Raw genomic sequence first — 18,272 nt, 5'->3', positions numbered from 1 at the left:
GCCTAAATGTTTTCCTGACTACAAATGTGTCCAAGCGGCAGCACATCTTGCAATGTTACCCTTCTTACAACACAAAAACCCACATAACCAGGATACGGTTTGAATTTCTAAATATTTATTTTGAAATTTTAAGTTATAAACAGTTGATACCCAAATATTTTCTAACTTATTTCTAACTTAACTGGCATAACTATTTTTATTTTTATCTACAATCATACAACAGAACTATCAGATTTGTTTTTATGTGTTTTTCATGCTTAACAGCATGTTGCAAAGCCTGATTTTTGGCTAGAAAGTCTTTTGCCCATACCAAAAACACAGTGTATTTTCTCAATAATTATTTCCTGATAAACTACTTTGTGCCAGGAACTGGAATTTGACATAAGACTCCACACCAACATATATTCAGTCTCCTGGGAAGATGGCATCTGACCAAGCAAGAACTACCCGGACTGATGGTTTCTGCCGGAGGGAGAACTGGAGGTGGTTTGGGGCACACAGAGGGGAAGCCCTCACCTGGTCTTCGGGGCAGGGTGGTGGAGAGAAACGGGCAGAGGCAGCCATGTTCACATGAGTCAGGACAAAGAGCACATCCCTGGGGAACTTTTTTGTACCCAGGTACAGTCACCATGGGGAGTGACGGGTGGGATGTGGGTGATCACGGAGTCACCAGCCAAGTCGGGAAGGGTGTTTGGATTTCTCAGGAAGACATTGCAGGCCACCCGGAGAAGGGCAGGACACAGGGCACGAGGACATGAAGAAGGAGGCTCATGCTCACCAAGCGCAGGGCCCGGCTGAGACCGGTGAGGGCAGATGGGAGCCTGAGCAGATACAGGGTCAGAAGTTACAAAGATAGTGGTCAGGTTTCTAGAGCTCAGGCATTCCGCTGGGGCATGGTGGGGAAGTCCACTGGGGCGGCTGGAGGCACAAGAGAGAAGGGCTGGATGTCCCTGAGGCCAGCATCTGAACGAGAGCAGAGCTCGTGGAGAACAGAGCAAAGTTAAATGAAAACCTACCAAGGTAGAGGCAAAAGGTAGTAGGCAAAAGAATACAACATAAGAAGTAGAAGTGATAAGTTCACTGATTTATACACTCACTCACCCTAAGGATAGGAACTGTGCAGTGTTGATCCACACCTAGAGGTGGAAGTTATCTAACCCAGCAGTCCCCAATTTTTTGGGCACCAGGAACTGGTTTCATGAAAGACATTTTTCCACTGACCAGGTGCAGGGGCGTGTGGTGGGGGTGGTTTCGGGATGATTCAAGTGCAGTACATTTATTGTGTATTTTATTTCTATTATAACTACATTGCAATATATAATGAAATAATTACACAACTTACCTTAATGTAGAATCAATGGGAGCCCTGAGCTTGTTTTCCTGCAACTAGATGGTCTCCTCTGGGGATGAGAGGAGACAATGGCAGATCATCAGGGATTAGATTTTAATAAAGAATGCACAACCTAGATCCCTCACATGCGCCGTTCACAATAGGATTCATGCTTCTATGAGAATCTAATGCCACCACTGATCTGACAGGAGGCGGAGCTCTGGCGGTAATGCAAGCAATGGAGAGCGGCTTTAAATACAGAGGAAGCTTCACTCACTTGCCCACTGCTCACCTCCTGCTGTGCAGCCTGGCTCTTAACAGGCCACAGACCACTCCATGGCTCAAGGATTGGGGACCTCTGATCTAACCCAATAACTCTCACGTGCTGCAACCCTGGCCACAGGGAAGGTGACAGGACTTAGGGGTAGAGGAATAACTTCAGCAGGGGAAGAGGCTCCTCAGCTAGGTTGAAAGCATGCAGGGATTTCTGGCGGACCTGAGCCTGGAGGTGCAGAATGATGCTGCAGAGAGGGAGATGCTTATCTCATCATGCAGGGAGTGAATGCTAGTGACTGGTCAAGGCAGCTTGAGCAGGACTTTTTACCTGGTGGGAGGCAAAGGAATCCAGTGTCTCCAGACCCCTCAGGCAGGAGGGGTTCCAAGGGAACGTACACCAACCACAGCCCCCTCTCCACCATGGCCTGCAAGAGGAGAGGCCACATGGACCTCCTGCTCTTGGCAGAAACTTCTCTCTACTTCCTTGATCATGACAGTTTTGTTGCAAAGTCAACAAGACTAAAGCATGCACTTGTGACTTGGTTGTTCCACATTCTAAAACAAGATTCTCAACTTTTTGACATGGAATCAAGTTTATTGACAAAAATTACACAGACCTCCTTTTGAAGAGCCATGGTATATTGGTTTCCTACTGTTGCATAACATATTACTACAAACTTAGCTGCTTAAAACAACCCACACTTATTATCTCATAGGTTCTGTGGGTCAGGAGTCTGGCATGGCTTAGCAGAGTCCTCTGCTTAAGGTTTGACCAGGCTGCAATCAAGGTGCTGGCTGGAGCTGTGATCCCATTTGAGCTCCAGATTCTTTTCCAAGCTCACCGGTTGTTGGCGGAATTCGGTTCCTGGAAGTTATAGAATGGAGGCCTCCAACTCCTAGAGGCTGCCTGGCAGTTGCTGCAACGTAGTTCTCTGCACACATGGTAGTTTGCTTCCTCAAGACGAACAGAAGAGAATCTCACCATTTTGAGTCTCCAATCCTTAGATGCCCTTTTAAAGGGCTCACCTGATTAGGTCAGACCCACTCAAGATAATCTGCCTTTTTTTTAAACTTAAAGTAAGTACATTGATTATGGACTTGCTTTATATCCCAAATCCCTTCTCCTTTGCCATACAACATAACCCACTCACAGGTATGACATCTCATATTCACAGGCCCCTCATGGAAAAGAAGGGATGGGAGGAGGGATATGTATGAGTGTGACTCATGGAGAGGCATCTTCAAATTCTGCCACCCATATCTGGACTTTACCACTTTGTATACCCAGTTTGAAGGAAAAATAAGAGAGGGCACATATGGCTGGAATAGCAAAGAAAAAACAAGAAATTAAAGCAGATTCTCAAAAGAGAGGTGTGGTGCCTGGGGTGAGGTGCCGGAAGGGCTAGGATGAGGAATATAGGAAATCGCATGTGAAGCTTCATTTCTCTGTGCATGTCCATAGAGCCTTGGCCGATATTCTCAGATCTCATCTAATTCCTACCCCACTCTCTCTGCCATGTGTGAAGTATGAAAGTGCTGGGAGAGACACAGACTTATACATTTTACTGTTCTGTGCTTTTTATATTTTTATATTTATCTACATAATAACTTTCTGTTTCAGGTAGTCGACGATGAAAAAGTAAAAACCACGTTTTCTGAAGCTTATTGATAATTACCATGGAATGCAAACCCTTTATTCTCTAGATAATCTACTAATTGACTCCAATTTATTCATTCTATTTATTTACTCACTGTGAGAGCCAGCTTCCAAAATGGCTCCCAGTGATCCTTACTTCCTGGCATGTGTGCCCTCATGTGGTTGCCTCTCAGCTGAATGGACTTGACCACAATAGCATATGGTAGAAAGGATGGTTAATGATTTCCATAGTAAAGTGATAAAACACAAGTGGCGGCTGGGCGCAGTGGCTCAAGCCTGTAATCCCAGCACTTTGGGAGGCCGAGACGGGCAGATCACGAGGTCAGGAGATCGAGACCATCCTGGTGAACACGGTGAAACCTCGTCTCTACTAAAAAAAATGCAAAAAACTAGCCAAGCGAGGTGGTGGGCGCCTGTAGTCCCAGCTGCTCGGGAGGCTGAGGCAGGAGAATGGCATAAACCCGGGAGGTGGAGCTTGCAGTGAGCCGAGATCGTGCCACTGCACTCCAGCCTGGGTGACAGAGCGAGACTCCGGCTCAAAAAAAAAAAAAAAAAAAAAAAAAAACCACACACAAGTGGCTTCTGTCTTGCTGTCTCTAGAATGGCTCACTTGAGGGGAAGCAGGCCGTCATGTTGTGAGGCCACTCAAGCAGCCCATGGTCAACATTGGGAGGGACTGAGTCCTCCTGACAGTAACCAGCACCGTGTGAGCAAGTCTGCTTGGAAACATATCCTCTGGCCTTGGCCAAGCATTCAGATGACCAAAGCCCTGGCCAACATCTGGACTGAAACTTAGGAAAGACTCCAAACCAGAACAACTCAATTCAGCAGCTTCTAAATTTCTAATCCACAGACACTGAGATAATAATTTTTTATAATTTAGCAACGAAATCTTAGAGTAATTTGTTAGGCAGCAATAAATACCTAATATACTAAATATACACTGACCTCCTATTGTTTGCCAGGCCTGGGTCTAGACAGAGAAAGAACAGAGATGGCAGCTTCCCTGCTGGTATAGCGTCTCTGAAGTGGAGTGTCATTGGGTGAGCTGTGGAGGTTCTGGTGAAAATGTCAGCTGGAGCTGTGAGAGAAGAGTCTAGATGTTCTGAGTGTATAGGGCTGCTGGGGTAAGACGGTGGCATCAAACCAGCTCAGACCAACCCCCTCCCTACTAAATCTAATACAATTTTATTCTGTAAAACAATCCACTCTATTGAAACGTTAGAGTAGGAGGTGTTCAGAGGCAAACAGATATTTCTAGAAATAACGTGTCTCATACTCCATGAGGCTAACACCTCACCTCCCTCATCAAAGCAGCCTAGGGGAAGAATGTGAAAGGTCAAATTCTAAAAATCTCTAATATTTTCCCAAATGTGAAGGGAAAACAACTGAGGGAGGGGATACGCTTGCCAAAACAAAATACTTGAATGTCCCTGTAATGGTGGCTCCTCCCTAACAACTGCATACTGGCAAAGCAAACCAAAGCTGGACAGTAGTTAAAGCGGTAAAAACAGATTTTGTTCAGGACTGCAACAGGGGAAGAGAGATCGCACTACAGAACTGGGCTCAATTCTGAACTCAGTGAGGATAAGTGGGAAAAAGCCAGGAGCAGGGTGGTGGTCAGTGGATGGGAAATTACTAGGAAGACATTGGAGGAAAGGGGCCTCCTGGTTAAACAGTTTCAACAGGATTCTTGCTGAAGGCAGGCCAGGATAATCACATATTACCTGGGGGATGCTGGAGGATGAGGAATTTGACTGGATATTGACAGTGATCAGGTATGAGGGGTGGGGAATATCTCTCTAAACTGACTTAGCAAGACTCTCACTAAAACTCAGCAATGCAGGCCCAAGAAGGACGAAAGCCTAGGTTGAGGCCTAGAGGACTTAGATGAGCCTAACTAAAGTTTAGTCAAGGAGAGAGTCTTTGTCATTACTCAGAAAAGGAAAGAGTAAGTGCCCAGATTTTATCAGTTTCTTTTTTCAAGCTTTGAGACAAAGGGAAAGAAAATTTCAGGAGGGAACTAGCCAGAAGAAATAATTAAAGCACCACAACCGCTGGCAGTGGGATTGTGGATCAAGCCTGAGTGTGGATCAAGCTTGGTTTATATAAAATTAAGTTTGAGAATGCCTCTCCCTGCTGGAGATTCAATCATGTTTGGGAAACGTTTCCCCAAATCCCAAATTTCCTCTTTTTCTCTTCTCTGTTTGATGCGCTTGTGGGGAGGAAGTTTCTGCTGAGGAGAGGCAAGATGAAGGGGAGAAAGGGGAAGCTGAGGATGGAGAGGAAAAAAATTGCTAGTATTGTTTGCATCAGTAGTAAAATTTCTGAGGCTCTCACTACATTGGGAAGGATTAATTTAAAAACTGAGCCATTTATCACCACCCATCAAATCAGGGGCCTGGGAACTGACACTCATAAAAATTAAAAGAAATAAATATTGAATTCATGTCTGCTAAACCTTTTTTACTCAAGGTAATTAATGAATGAACAAATAACTCTCTACTTCTGAGTAATTTCCTTGGTTCAATTTCATTTAGTTCTGCTCTGATCTTTGTTATTTTGTTTCTTCTGCTAGCTTTGGGATTGCTTTGTTCTTGCTTTTTTAGTTCCCTGAGAGGTGACACTAAGGTTGTTAATTTGTCTTTTTTTTTTTTTTTTTTTTTTAGAGACAGGGTCTTGCTATGTTGCCCAGGTTGATCTCAAACTCCTGGGCTCAAGCAATCCTCCTGCCTTGACCTCCCAAAGTGCTGGGATTACAGAGTGAACTATTTTTTTGAAGTAGTTATTTAATGCTATAAATTTTCCTCTTAGCACTGCTTTTGCTGTATTCCAGAGGTTTTACTATGTTGTGTCTCCATTTTCATTTGTTTCAAAACATTTTAAAATTTCCATCTTAATTTAATTATTAATTCAAAGATCATTTAGAAGTGTGTTGTTTAATTTTCATGTATTTGTGTAGTTTCACAAGCTCCTCTTGGTATTGATTTCCAGTTTTATTACCATGATCAAGTGAATTTTATTCCAGGAAGCAGTGGTGGTTCAAGATACACAAATCAACAAATGTGATTCATCACATAAATAGAAGTAAAAGCAAAAACCATACAATCATCTCAATAGATGCAGAAAAAGCACTTGACAAAATTCAGCATCCTATCAAGACAAAAACCCTCAACAAATTAGGTATGTTCTAGGCATAGAAGGAACATGCCTCAAAATAATAAAGGCCATATATGACAATCCCACAGCCAACATCATACTGAATGGGAAAAGTCTAAAGCATTCCCCCTAAGCACAGCAACAAGACAGGAATGCCCATTTTCATCCCTCCTATTCAACATAGTACTGAAAGTCCTAGCCAGAGCAATCAGACAAGAGAAAAGAATAAAAGGCATCCAAATTGGAAAAGAGGAGGTTAAATTCTCTCTGTTCACTGATGATATAATTTTATACCTAGAAAACCCTAAAAATTCCCCCCACAAAGCCTCTTGGATTTTATAAATGTATTCAGGGAAGTTTCAGGATACAAAATCAAATATAAAAATCAGTAATATTTCTACACACCACTAACAAGTTGATAATCAAATCAAGAAGTCAATCCCATTTACAATAGCTACAAGAAAAGATATCTAGAAATATATTTAACCAAGGAGGTGAAAGATCTCTACAAGGAAAATTACAAAATACTGATGAAATAAATTGTAGATGACACAAACAAATGGAAAAACATCGTACACTCATGGATCAGAAGAACTAATATTGTTAAAATGACCATACTACCCAAAGAAATCTATAGATTAAATGCAATCCCTATCAAAATGCCAATGTCATTTTTCACAAACATAGAAAAACAATTTAAAAATTCATATGGAACCAAAAACGAGCCTGAATAGCCAAAGCAAACCTAAGCAAAAAGAACAAAGCTAGAGGCATCACATTACCTGAGTTATACTACAAGGCTATACTAACCAAAACAGCATGGTCTGGTATAAAAATAGACACACAGATCAATGGAATAGAATAGGAGTCCAGAAATAAAGCCACATATCTAAAGCCAACTGATCTTTGATAAAGTTGACAAAAACATACACTGCGGGGAAAGACAACCTTTTCAATAAATGGGGCTGGGAAACTGGGTTGTCACATGCAGAGGAATGAAACTGGACTCCCTAATACCCACTATATACAAAAATAAATTCAAGCCTATATAGTCCCAGCTAATAAGGAGTCTGAGGCAGGAGGTTGAGACGGCAGTGAGTCATGATCCTGCCACTATACTCCAGCCTGAGTGACAGAGAAAGACCCTGCCTCAGAAATAAAAAAATAAAACTCAAGATGGATTAAAGACTTAAATATAAAAGCAGAAACTAAAAAAATTATAAGAATTCCTAGGGAAAACTTTTCTGGTCTAGGCAAAGAATTCCTGACTAAGACATCAAAAGCACAGGAAACAAAAACAAAAATTGACAAACGAAACTTAATTAAACTAAGAAGCTTTTGCACAGCAAAAGAAATAATCAACAGAGTGAACAAACCACCTGCAGAACAGGAGAAAATATTTGCAAACTATACATCCAATAGGGTAGTAATATCCAGAATTTACAAGAGGTTCAAACAACTCAACAAAAACCTCACAACTCTATTAAAAAGTGAGCAAAGAAAATGAATAGACATTTTTCAAAAGAAGACATCCAAATAGCCAAAAAGCTTATGGACAAATGCTCAACATCACTAATCATCAAATTAAAACCATAATGAGATATCACCTTACACCAGTTAGAATGGCTGTTGGTTACAGTCAAACAATAACCAATGTTGGCAAGGATGCAGAGAAAAAGGAACGCTTAGACATTGTTGGTGGGAACATAAATTAGTACAACCTCTATGGAAAATAGTATGGAGATTTCTCAAATAACTAAAAATAGAGCTATCACTTGATCCTGCGATCACACTACTGGGTATCTACCCGAAAGAAAATAAATCATTGTATCAAAAAGACACCGGCACTTGTATGCTTATCATAGCACTATTCACAATTGCAAAGATACAGAATCAATCTAAGTGTTCATCAATGGATAACTGGATAAGGAAAATATGATACACACACACACACACACAATGGAATAGTCTTCAGCCGTAAAAAAGAATGAAATCATGTTTTTTTCAACAACATGGGTGGAACTGGAGGCCATTAGCTTAAGTGAAACAACTCAGACACAGAAAGTCAAATACTTCATGTTCTCACTTCTAAGTGGACACTAAATAATGTGTACATGTGGACATAGAGAGTGGAATAATAGACACTGGAGACTTGGAAGGGTGGGAGGATGGGAGAGGAATGAGGGATGAGAACTTACTTAGTGGGTATAACGTACATATCTGGGTGATGGTTACACTAAAAGTCCAGACTTCCTTGCTCCATGATATAACCATGTAACAAAACTGGACTTGTATCCCTTAAATTTACACACAAAAAATAATAATTTCTTTAAGCAAGGCCCAGAAAGACAAATACTGCAAGATCTCACTTATACGTAGAATCTTAAAAAGTTGAACTCACCGGGCATGGTGGCACACACCTGTAATCCCAGCTACTCAGGAGGCTGAGATAGGAGAATCACTTGAACCCAGGTGGAAGAGGTTGCAGTGAGCCAAGATCGTGCCATTGCACTCCAGCCTGCGCAACAAGAGCAAAACTCCGTCTTAAAAAAAAAAAAAGAAAAGAAAAGAAAAGAAAGTTAAACTCATGGAAGAATAAAGTAAAATGGTGGTTACCAGGGTGTGAGGTTACAGAGGTGGTTGGGGAAAAGGGAGACTTTGGTCCAAGATTACAGAGTTTCAGGTAGATAAGAGGAACAGGTTCTGGTGATTTATTGCACAGATGGCAATATTCATGTATTGTATATTTCAAAATTGCTAGAGGAGTGGACTTTAGATGTTCCTACCACAACAAAATTATAGGTTCTTGAGGCCAGGTGCAGTGGCTCACGTCTGTAATCCCAGCACTTTGGGAGGCGTAGGTGGGTGGATCACCTGACGTTAGGAATTCAAGACCAGCCTGGCCAACATGGTAAAACCCCATCTCTACTAAAAATACAAAAATCAGCTTGCGGTTTGCTGAGATGGCACAACTGCACTCCAGCCTGGGCAACAAAGCAAGACTCCGTCTCAAAAACAAACAAAGCAATAGGTACTTGAGATGATAAATGTTAATCGACCTGATTTGATCATTCCACAATGTATACATTACATTGTGTCCCATAAATATGCACAACTATTATTTGTCAATTAAAAATAAAACAAAACGTAAAGTAACTTCCTACCTTGGGAGGGGGCCTTTTGGGGAGTTAGTAGTCTGATAGTGATACCGAGATGAATTTTTTTTTTTTTTGAGACAGAGTCTCGCTCTGTCGCCCAGGCTGGAGTGCAGTGGCGCAATCTCAGCTCACTGCAAGCTCCGCCTCCCAGGTTCATGCCATTCTCCTGCCTCAGCCTCCCGAGTAGCTGGGACTATAGGCACCCACCACCACGCCCGGCTAATTTTTTTTTCGTATTTTCAGTAGAGACAGGATTTCACCGTGTTAGCCAGAGTGGTCTCGATCTCCTGACCTTGTGATCCGCCTGCCTCGGCCTCACAAAGTGCTGGGATTACAGGTGTGAGCCACCACACCTGGCCACGGAGATGAATTTTAGATCACTCTGGTCCTCCTCACAGGACATGTTTTGGGTGGAAATGTCATGTTTTGGAAGGAATTCAGCTTTGCCTGAGAGAACAATAAAATTTTTACCACCCAGATTCTTGTGGCACTTGCAGGGGTGAGGGACTTACAACACTCCAGCTCCACTTCCAAGCATATCAAAAGTAGTGGCCACATGAGAGGTTGAAACTCAAATTCTGGTTGGGCATGGTGGCTCACACCTGTAATCCCAGCACTTTAGGAGGCTGAGGCAGGTGGATCACCTGAGGTCAGGAGTTCAAGACCAGCCTGGCCAACATGGCGAAACCCCATCTCTACTAAAAATACAAAAATTAGTCAGGTATGGTGGTGCACACCTGTAATCCCAGCTACTCAGGAGGCTGAGGCGGGAAAATCACTTGAACCTGGGAGGCAGAGGTTGCAGTGAACCAAGAGCGTGCCATTGCACTCCAGCCTGGGCAACAAGAGTAAAACTCCATTTCAAAAAAAAAAAAATCAAATTATAATCATACAATGAAAGGAAGATAATGGAAGCATATGAACCAAAAACCTATGCATTGGGCAAAAGTTACATGCAGAAAAAATGTTACAGCCTCATAGAAATCAGGGAAAATGTATATATGTGCACAGTACTAATTTTATTCAAGTGGTAATAGAAAAAGGAATAAATTAACAAGCAGTAGTATTGTAATAGAAACTGTGAGGGTATTTTGATGTGCCTGCTTGAGTAGGCTACAGTCCCTAGTTATTTCATCAAACACTTTTCTGGTGTTGCTTTGAAGGAATTTTGTAAGTGTAATTACGGTTCACAATCAGCTGACTTTAAGTAAGTCATATTATCCTAAGTAATCTGGGTGGGCCTGATTCAGTCAGTTGAAAGGCCTTAAATGCAGAACTGAAACTTCCCTGAAGAAATGTCACACATGAGTAGCAGCTTCAGCCTGTGCCTACGGTGTTCCAGCCTTCACCTAGGAATAAATCTGTTGCTATATATCTGTCAAACTAAAAATATGGGAGGATTGAGCTCCTGCTCAGCAGACCAGACCAAACCAAAATGGAGTGACTCATGCTAAGTGTCACATAATCAAATGGAAACTTTAAGGAAGCAGATAGATCCCCAAACCAACCAGGTTTTCCGGAAAAAAAGATTCACACCAACCCATCAGAAAAAGCTCAGCCTACCTCAGTCAGTGTAATCAGGAGGTACCCTGTGCTTTAACATACAAGTAACCTAATGTTAACCAAGCAGTGCTTTTTCTATTGCTGTTTCCTTGTTCCCACCTCATAAAACCCACTGGCCATTCCCCTGTGGATTCTGCCATTGCCCCAGTGGGAGAGATTTATGAATCATGAATAAAAGGCCATTGGATGTGTAACTAAATTTGTTGCAATTTTGTCTCTTGACATCTCCCAGCAGTCCTATATCTCTGGTTGAACCCTGACTGACACAGAGGCCAAACATGCCTAAAAATCATTAAGCTTTGAGTTATAATGAAAATCTTCTATGAAATCTGCACAAAATGTTTAACTTCCTGTTTTTAAAGCACTCCAGAATATTGGAAAAACTAAAACATTCTAACATCGCGAGTCTGGCATTACTCTAGTTCCACAAAATATCAAAAATATAAGTATAGATCAATTTTATTAAAAAGACATAATAACCTTCAATGGATTGTTACCAAATAAATTGTAGCAGTAGAAATCAGGAAGAATATTTTGTACCAAGTTGTTTTTATCCTGGCAATGGAAGCTTGATTCAAAAGCATATATACTATTAGTGTAACACACTAATGGTAAAAAAATTATTTTAATAGATCCTGAAAATCATTTTTAACATACAGCTTTCATTCCCAACAGTAAGTCTGGAATAAGTGGAAATTAAATTTAATAGAAAATATAATCCCAGCACTCTGGGAGGCCGAGGCAGGCAGATCACCTGAGGTCTGGAGTTCAAGACCAGCCTGGCCAACATGGCGAAAACCCATCTCTACTAAAAATACAAAAACATTAGCTGGATGTGGTGGCATGCGCCTGCAATCCCAGCTACTTGGGAAGCTGAGGCATGAGAATCGCTTGAATACAGGCAGTGGAGGTTGCAGTGAGCCGAGATCATGCCACTGCACTCCAGCCTGGGCAACAGAGCAAGACTCCATCTCAATTAAAAAAAAAAAAGTATTTACCAGAATTTTTGAATAATATTCTACTAAATAAAGTAACTTTAGAAATATTTATAATACAATTTAAGAATTAGTTAAAAGATGCCCATTATTTCTACTTAGTGATGTACTAGAAGCTGTAGTGCTTCCAGGATTACAGATAAATGAGAGGCATGATATTAAAGTGAACAAGAGTCAACATATATGTATTTTTTTTTTCATTTTTTCAGATGATTTATGAACAAAGTCAAAGCAGTGTCCCAGCCTAACCAGAAGTCTCACAAAGTCAGGTTTATTTGATTCATTGCAACAAGGAGTTCATTCACAGGAAAACAAAGGATAAGATTTAATAATTCTAGGACTCTGAAGAAGGGTGAAATTTAGTCAAAATTTGAACACAGCAGGTTTTTGATGGGCTCAAAATAAAGCAGAGCTATGTGTAAAAGGTCATCACCATGTTTGGACTGGAAAGTGGGCCCAGGGTTTTATGTCCTTGGAAACTACAAAGTTAAAAGAGATGTAAAATGTTGTGTGTATAAACCTCTGTTCTGAAGCTCTGCACGAGGGTTGAAAATTGAAGCTGCTTCTCTGTGCCAAAGTGACTTCCATCCCCCAGACAAGAGACAAGAGTGGGATGTTTCATTCATACTGATTTAATTTCAAATAGCAAAGCTCCTGGCAGTGTATAATTTTCGAGAACAAAGTTCCTCCGTAATAAGAAAGCAGTACTCACTCAAAGAGGGGGTTGTTAATGGCATTTCACAGCTGTGGTTTGTTCACAGAAGACAAGCTGTCTCCTCTAAATTTGCAGCTAGCTTTATCTGTGTCTGTTATCCCAGCTTGACAAATATCCAGACTGATTTTTACTTTCTCAGTAATTATGAAACTTCAGAAAATTGTTAGCACCAAAAAAGAGTTTTTAGCAAGGAGCCACATGAGAAAATACAGTCAAAACTTGATATGTTTTGAGTTTGACAAAGCTAACAAAAACAAACAATGGGGAAAGGACTCCTTAGTCAATAAATAGTGCTTAAGGGGCTAGCCACATGCAGAAGATTGAAATTGGATCCCTTCCTTACACCATATACAAAAATGAACCCAAGATGGATTACAAACTTAAATGTAAAACCCAAAACTATAAAAACCCTGGAAGACAACCTCGGCAATACCATTCTGGACATAGAATAGGCAAAGATTTTATGATGAAGACATCAAAAGCAATTGCAACAAAAGAAAAAGTTGACAAATGGGATCTAGTTAAACTAAAGTGCTTCTGCACAGCAAAGGAAACTACCAACAAAGTGAACAGACAACCTACAGAATGGGAGTAAATTTTTGCAAACTACTCATCTGACAAAAGTCTAAAATCCAGCATCTATAAAAATCTTAAATAAATTTACAAGAAGAAAAAACAACCCTATGTGGGCAAAGGACATGGACAGACACTTTTCATACATGCGGCCAACAATCATGTGAAAAAAAGCTCAACATCAATGTCCATTAGAGAAATGCAAATCAAAACCACAATGAGATACCATCTAACACCAATCAGAATGGCTATTTTTAAAAAGTCAAAAAAAAAAAAAAACCAAAAAAACATGCTGGCAAGGTTGCAGAAAAAATGTGATGCTTATACACTGTTGGTGGGAGTGTAAATTAGTTCAACCATTGTGGAAGACAGTGTTACAATTCCTCAAGGACCTAAAAACAGAACCACCAGGCTGGGTGCGGTGGCTCACGCCTGTAATCCCAGCACTTTGGGAGGCCAAGGTGAGTGGATCACCTGAGGCCAGGAGTTCGAGGCCAGCCTGGCCAACATGGTGAAACTCCGTCTGTATTAAAAATACAAAAATTAGCTGGGTGTGGTGGCACGTGCCTGTAATTCCAGCTACTTGGAAGGCTGAGGCAGGAGAATCACTTGAACCCAGGCGGCGGAGGTTGCAGTGAGCTGAGATCGTGCTACTGCATTCCAGTCCAAGCAAGACTCCATCTCAAAAACAAACAAACAAACAAACAAACAAAACCATTCAACTCAGCAATCCCATTACTGGGCACATACCCAAAAGAATATAAATTGTTCTATTATAAAGACACATGTATGCATATATTGTTGCAGCACTATTCACAATAGCAAAGACATGGAGTCAACCTCAATGCCAATCAATGGTAGACTGGATAAAGAAAATGTGCTATATACAATGGAATACCATGCAGCCATAAAAAAAGTATGAGATCATGTCCTTTGCAGGACATGGATGGAGCTGGAGGCCATTATCCTTAGCAGAATAATGCAGGAACAGAAAACCAAATACCACATGTCTCACTTATAAGTGGGAGCTAAATGATGAGAACACGTGGACACATAGAAGGGAAAAACACACACTGGGGCCTATTGGAGGGTGAAGGATGGGAGGAGAGAGAGGATCAGGAAAAATAACTGTTGAATACTAGACTTAATACCTAGGTGATGAAATAATCTGTACGCTAACCTCCAAGACACAAGTGTACCTATGCAATAAACATGCTCATGTACCCCGAACTTAAAAGTTAAATTTAAAAAGGTAAGTTAAAAATTAAAAAAAAAAGAAAATATCACTAAGGGAAATACTATTTAAGACAACAAAAATGTTAAGAGCCTAAAAGTTAACTGAACAGAAAAACACATAGTGTTTACAGGAAGAAAATTAACATTTTTACTGAGACTATAAAAGAAGTCAAAAATAAATAGAAAGATTATCATGGTTTTTGATTAATAAAGTCTCAGTTCTCCCTCAAATATATGTCTAAATTCCATGATATTCCCAATTAAATCTAAAGAATTTTAAGAGTTTTCATAGACTAATTCTAGCTTGTGGAGAGGAGAAAATCCATGAATAGTAAAGAATTTTTTTGAAGCAGGACAACAGGAGTGACTACTTTAAAGATATTTATAGAACATCTTACAATAATCAAGCCAGACCTCTGTACACAAGAGATTTCAGGGTATGCTAAACAAAGGTGGCCTTTCAACCAGTGTGGAAAAGATGAGTGACCCCAAAACTGTATTGGCACAAGGGATGGTTGCCCACTTGGGAAAAGTAAACTTCAGTCCGTTTACCATTTAGAAATATAAATGCCAAATAAACTAAAAAGCTAAATAAAGCAAACAAGTATTTACATATTAGAAGACAATATAAGAAGAAAATGTTTTGATTTTGGAATAGTGAAGAACTTCAGCAAGTCAAAGATCTCAGAAGTCCTAAAAAAACTAATATATTTGACAAAACAAATCTATAAAGCATTTATTAGACAGTAGACAATATACGTAAAGAAAAGGCAAGCAAGACAAGATACCTGCATTATCCAGAATATGTAAGGAATATGTAAAGAAATCTGACATTACAGCAATGAGAAACTATCCAATAGAAATTATCCTGTGAGAAATTATCCAAAAACAAATGGCAAACCACATGAATGAGTGAGTCATGAAGTACCTACCAACGCTTAATCCAGGAAGAGATAGTCTTAATAAGAATCAGGAACAGGTGGCCGGGCGCGGTGGCTCAAGCCTGTAATCCCAGCACTTTGGGAGGCCGAGGCGGGCGGATCACGAGGTCAGGAGATCGAGACCATCCTGGCTAACACTGTGAAACCCCGTCTCTACTAAAAATACAAAAAACTAGCCGGGCGCGGTGGCGGGCGCCTGTAGTCCCAGCTACTCCGGAGGCTGAGGCAGGAGAATGGCGTAAACCCGGGAGGCGGAGCTTGCAGTGAGCTGAGATCTGGCCACTGCACTCCAGCCTGGGTGACAGAGCAAGACTCCGTCTCAAAAAAAAAAAAAAAAAGAATCAGGAACAGGCAAAAAGTAATAAATAAATAAACAAACTAACGGCAATGACGTGTGTTTGATCTGCGAAATTGGGGCGGTGTGGAGAAAGGTATACTTTGGTGGGACTGTCAACTCTTAGGAGGGAAATTCTGGCAATATCTTTCAAAACTCCAAATATGCACAGTCTTAAACCCAGTGATTTTACTTTCTTCTGTCTTCACAAAATATTATCTTCACAAAATATTGATACATGTTGATTAGCTCTGTTAATCTGTTAAAACAATAATGGTGTATGTCTATGTTTTATATTTAGAAAAAAAACACTTAAAAAGAATTAAGTCAATTCTCAAATAATGGAAAGGTCCCCAAGATGTATAAATGAATAAAATCAATTACAGAATAATTACATTGTATTCAAACTTTAAGAAACTATATATTTTGTATGGGGTTAAATTGCAGAGAAAGATAAAGGTTTCCAGAGGCTGCACATATGCTGTTTTTTATTTTTATTTTTATTTTAGACACGGGGTTTTGACATGTTTCCCAGGCTGGTCTTGAACTCCTGGGCTCATGCAATCTGCCCGCCTCAGCCTCCCAAAGTTCTAGGATTACAGGTGTGAGCCACCGCGCCCGGCCTGCACATCTGCTAACAGTGGTTACTGCTGGGGATGATAAGAGCCACAGAAATGGGACTTCCCTTTTTTGTACAATATTCAAAATGTTATTCTTAATTTTCACTATAAAATTTTATTCCAGTTTTATGCATAAAATAAAGATTTTAGGCCGGGCGCGGTGGCTCAAGCCTGTAATCCCAGCACTTTGGGAGGCCGAGACGGGCGGATCACGAGGTCAGGAGATCGAGACCATCCTGGCTAACACGGTGAAACCCCGTCTCTGCTAAAAAATACAAAAAACTAGCCGGGCGCGGTGGCGGGCGCCTGTAGTCCCAACTACTCGGGAGGCTGAGGCAGGAGAATGGCGTGAACCCGGGAGGCGGAGCTTGCAGTGAGCTGAGATCTGGCCACTGCACTCCAGCCTGGGCGGCAGAGCCAGACTCTGTCTCAAAAAAAAAAAAAAAAAAAAAAAGATTTTAAAATAACTAGTATTGGTCGGACGTGGTAGCTCACACCTGTAATCCCAGCACTTTGGGAAGCCGAGGCGGGTGGATCACGAGGTCAGGATATCGAGACAAGCCTGGCTAACACGGTGAAACCCTGTCTCTACTAAAAATACAAAAAATTAGCTGGGCGTGGTGGCGGGCACCTGTAGTCCCAGCTACTCAGGAGGCTGAGGCAGGAGAATGCTGTGAACCCAGGAGGCGGAGCTTGCAGTGAGCCAAGATCACACCACTGCACTCCAGCCTGGGTGTCACAGCGAGACTCCGTCTCAAAAACACACACACACACACACACACACAAAAACTAGTATTATATTTATAATTACAATGTTCTATTAAAGCTAGGAGATTTATATCCTTGCTAACAAAAATACAACAAGTAAAATTTATGTAGTCTAGGTAAACAGAAAATGTCACTACTTCATTAAAAGAGTAGGGTTCATTGAGGGTGAAAGGGACATTTTGAGTCAATTAATTTAGGTAAATAATACCATGCATTTCCATCATTTCCCAAGAGAGAAAGAAAGGCCAAGAGACCATGTGGACAGGAAAGTAGGGCCTGGGGGAAGGAAAGGGATTGTAATGGAGGGAGTTTTGGGGGTCGGGTGAGGATTTGGGGGAAATGGTTGGAAAAGCAGTTGAGGGAGAGGGGATGAAGAAGGAGATGCGGGAAGGAGAGGGAAGAGGTGAGAGATGGAACTGTGTTTTTGTTGGCAATTCAAGTAAGAACCAAGACATCTCAGGAGCGTTCCCAAGGAATGTCCAAATGCTCTGCCTTCCAGAAGCAGGTGCTGCTCTATTTCGGGAACTCTGTGGAAATACTTAGCAGTCTAAATCTAGACTCCGGGTTGAATTCCCAGCACTCAGTTCACCCAGATCTGGCCTCCAGCAGCAGGACCAGAAGCAGCAGCGAGGAGAGGCAGAAGCAGCAGAAGCGGCTCCTCTCCATCGCAGAAGCGGCTCCCAGGTGGCTCTGTGGGCCCAGGCCCCTCTTCCTTCCATTCAGAAAAACACACGGCAGTTAACTGCATCCGCGTGTGCATCTGAGAAGGTAAACACACTTCATTTCCTGTTCATTGAAGGATAAAGGTATATGTGGCCTTTTGTCTCTCTTTTTGGGATCTACAATGAAAAAGGAGGGGAGAGCAGAGAATGGGTCGCTTTACCTTGTCTGTTCTATGTTCCCACAAGGCCCTACCCTTAGAAAACCACAAAGGGAGGCTAGGTTTG

General features: G+C 41.3%; 1 long non-coding RNA gene across 1 annotated transcript; it reads right to left on the bottom strand.

The window, feature by feature from the left end:
• Window positions 1-2,261: 2,261 nt before the first annotated feature.
• On the bottom strand, window positions 2,262-9,073 carry LOC144332033 (uncharacterized). The gene is made up of 3 exons (XR_013399737.1): window positions 9,039-9,073; window positions 8,824-8,940; window positions 2,262-2,557 (listed from the first exon to the last, which is right to left on the bottom strand). It is a non-coding gene; the product is annotated as an uncharacterized LOC144332033 (long non-coding RNA).
• Window positions 9,074-18,272: the final 9,199 nt, after the last annotated feature.

Source organism: Macaca mulatta, chromosome 10 (genome assembly GCF_049350105.2).
Source record: "Macaca mulatta isolate MMU2019108-1 chromosome 10, T2T-MMU8v2.0, whole genome shotgun sequence".
NCBI classification, from domain to species: Eukaryota; Metazoa; Chordata; class Mammalia; order Primates; family Cercopithecidae; genus Macaca; species Macaca mulatta.
This window is presented reverse-complemented; position numbering and strand designations above follow the sequence as displayed.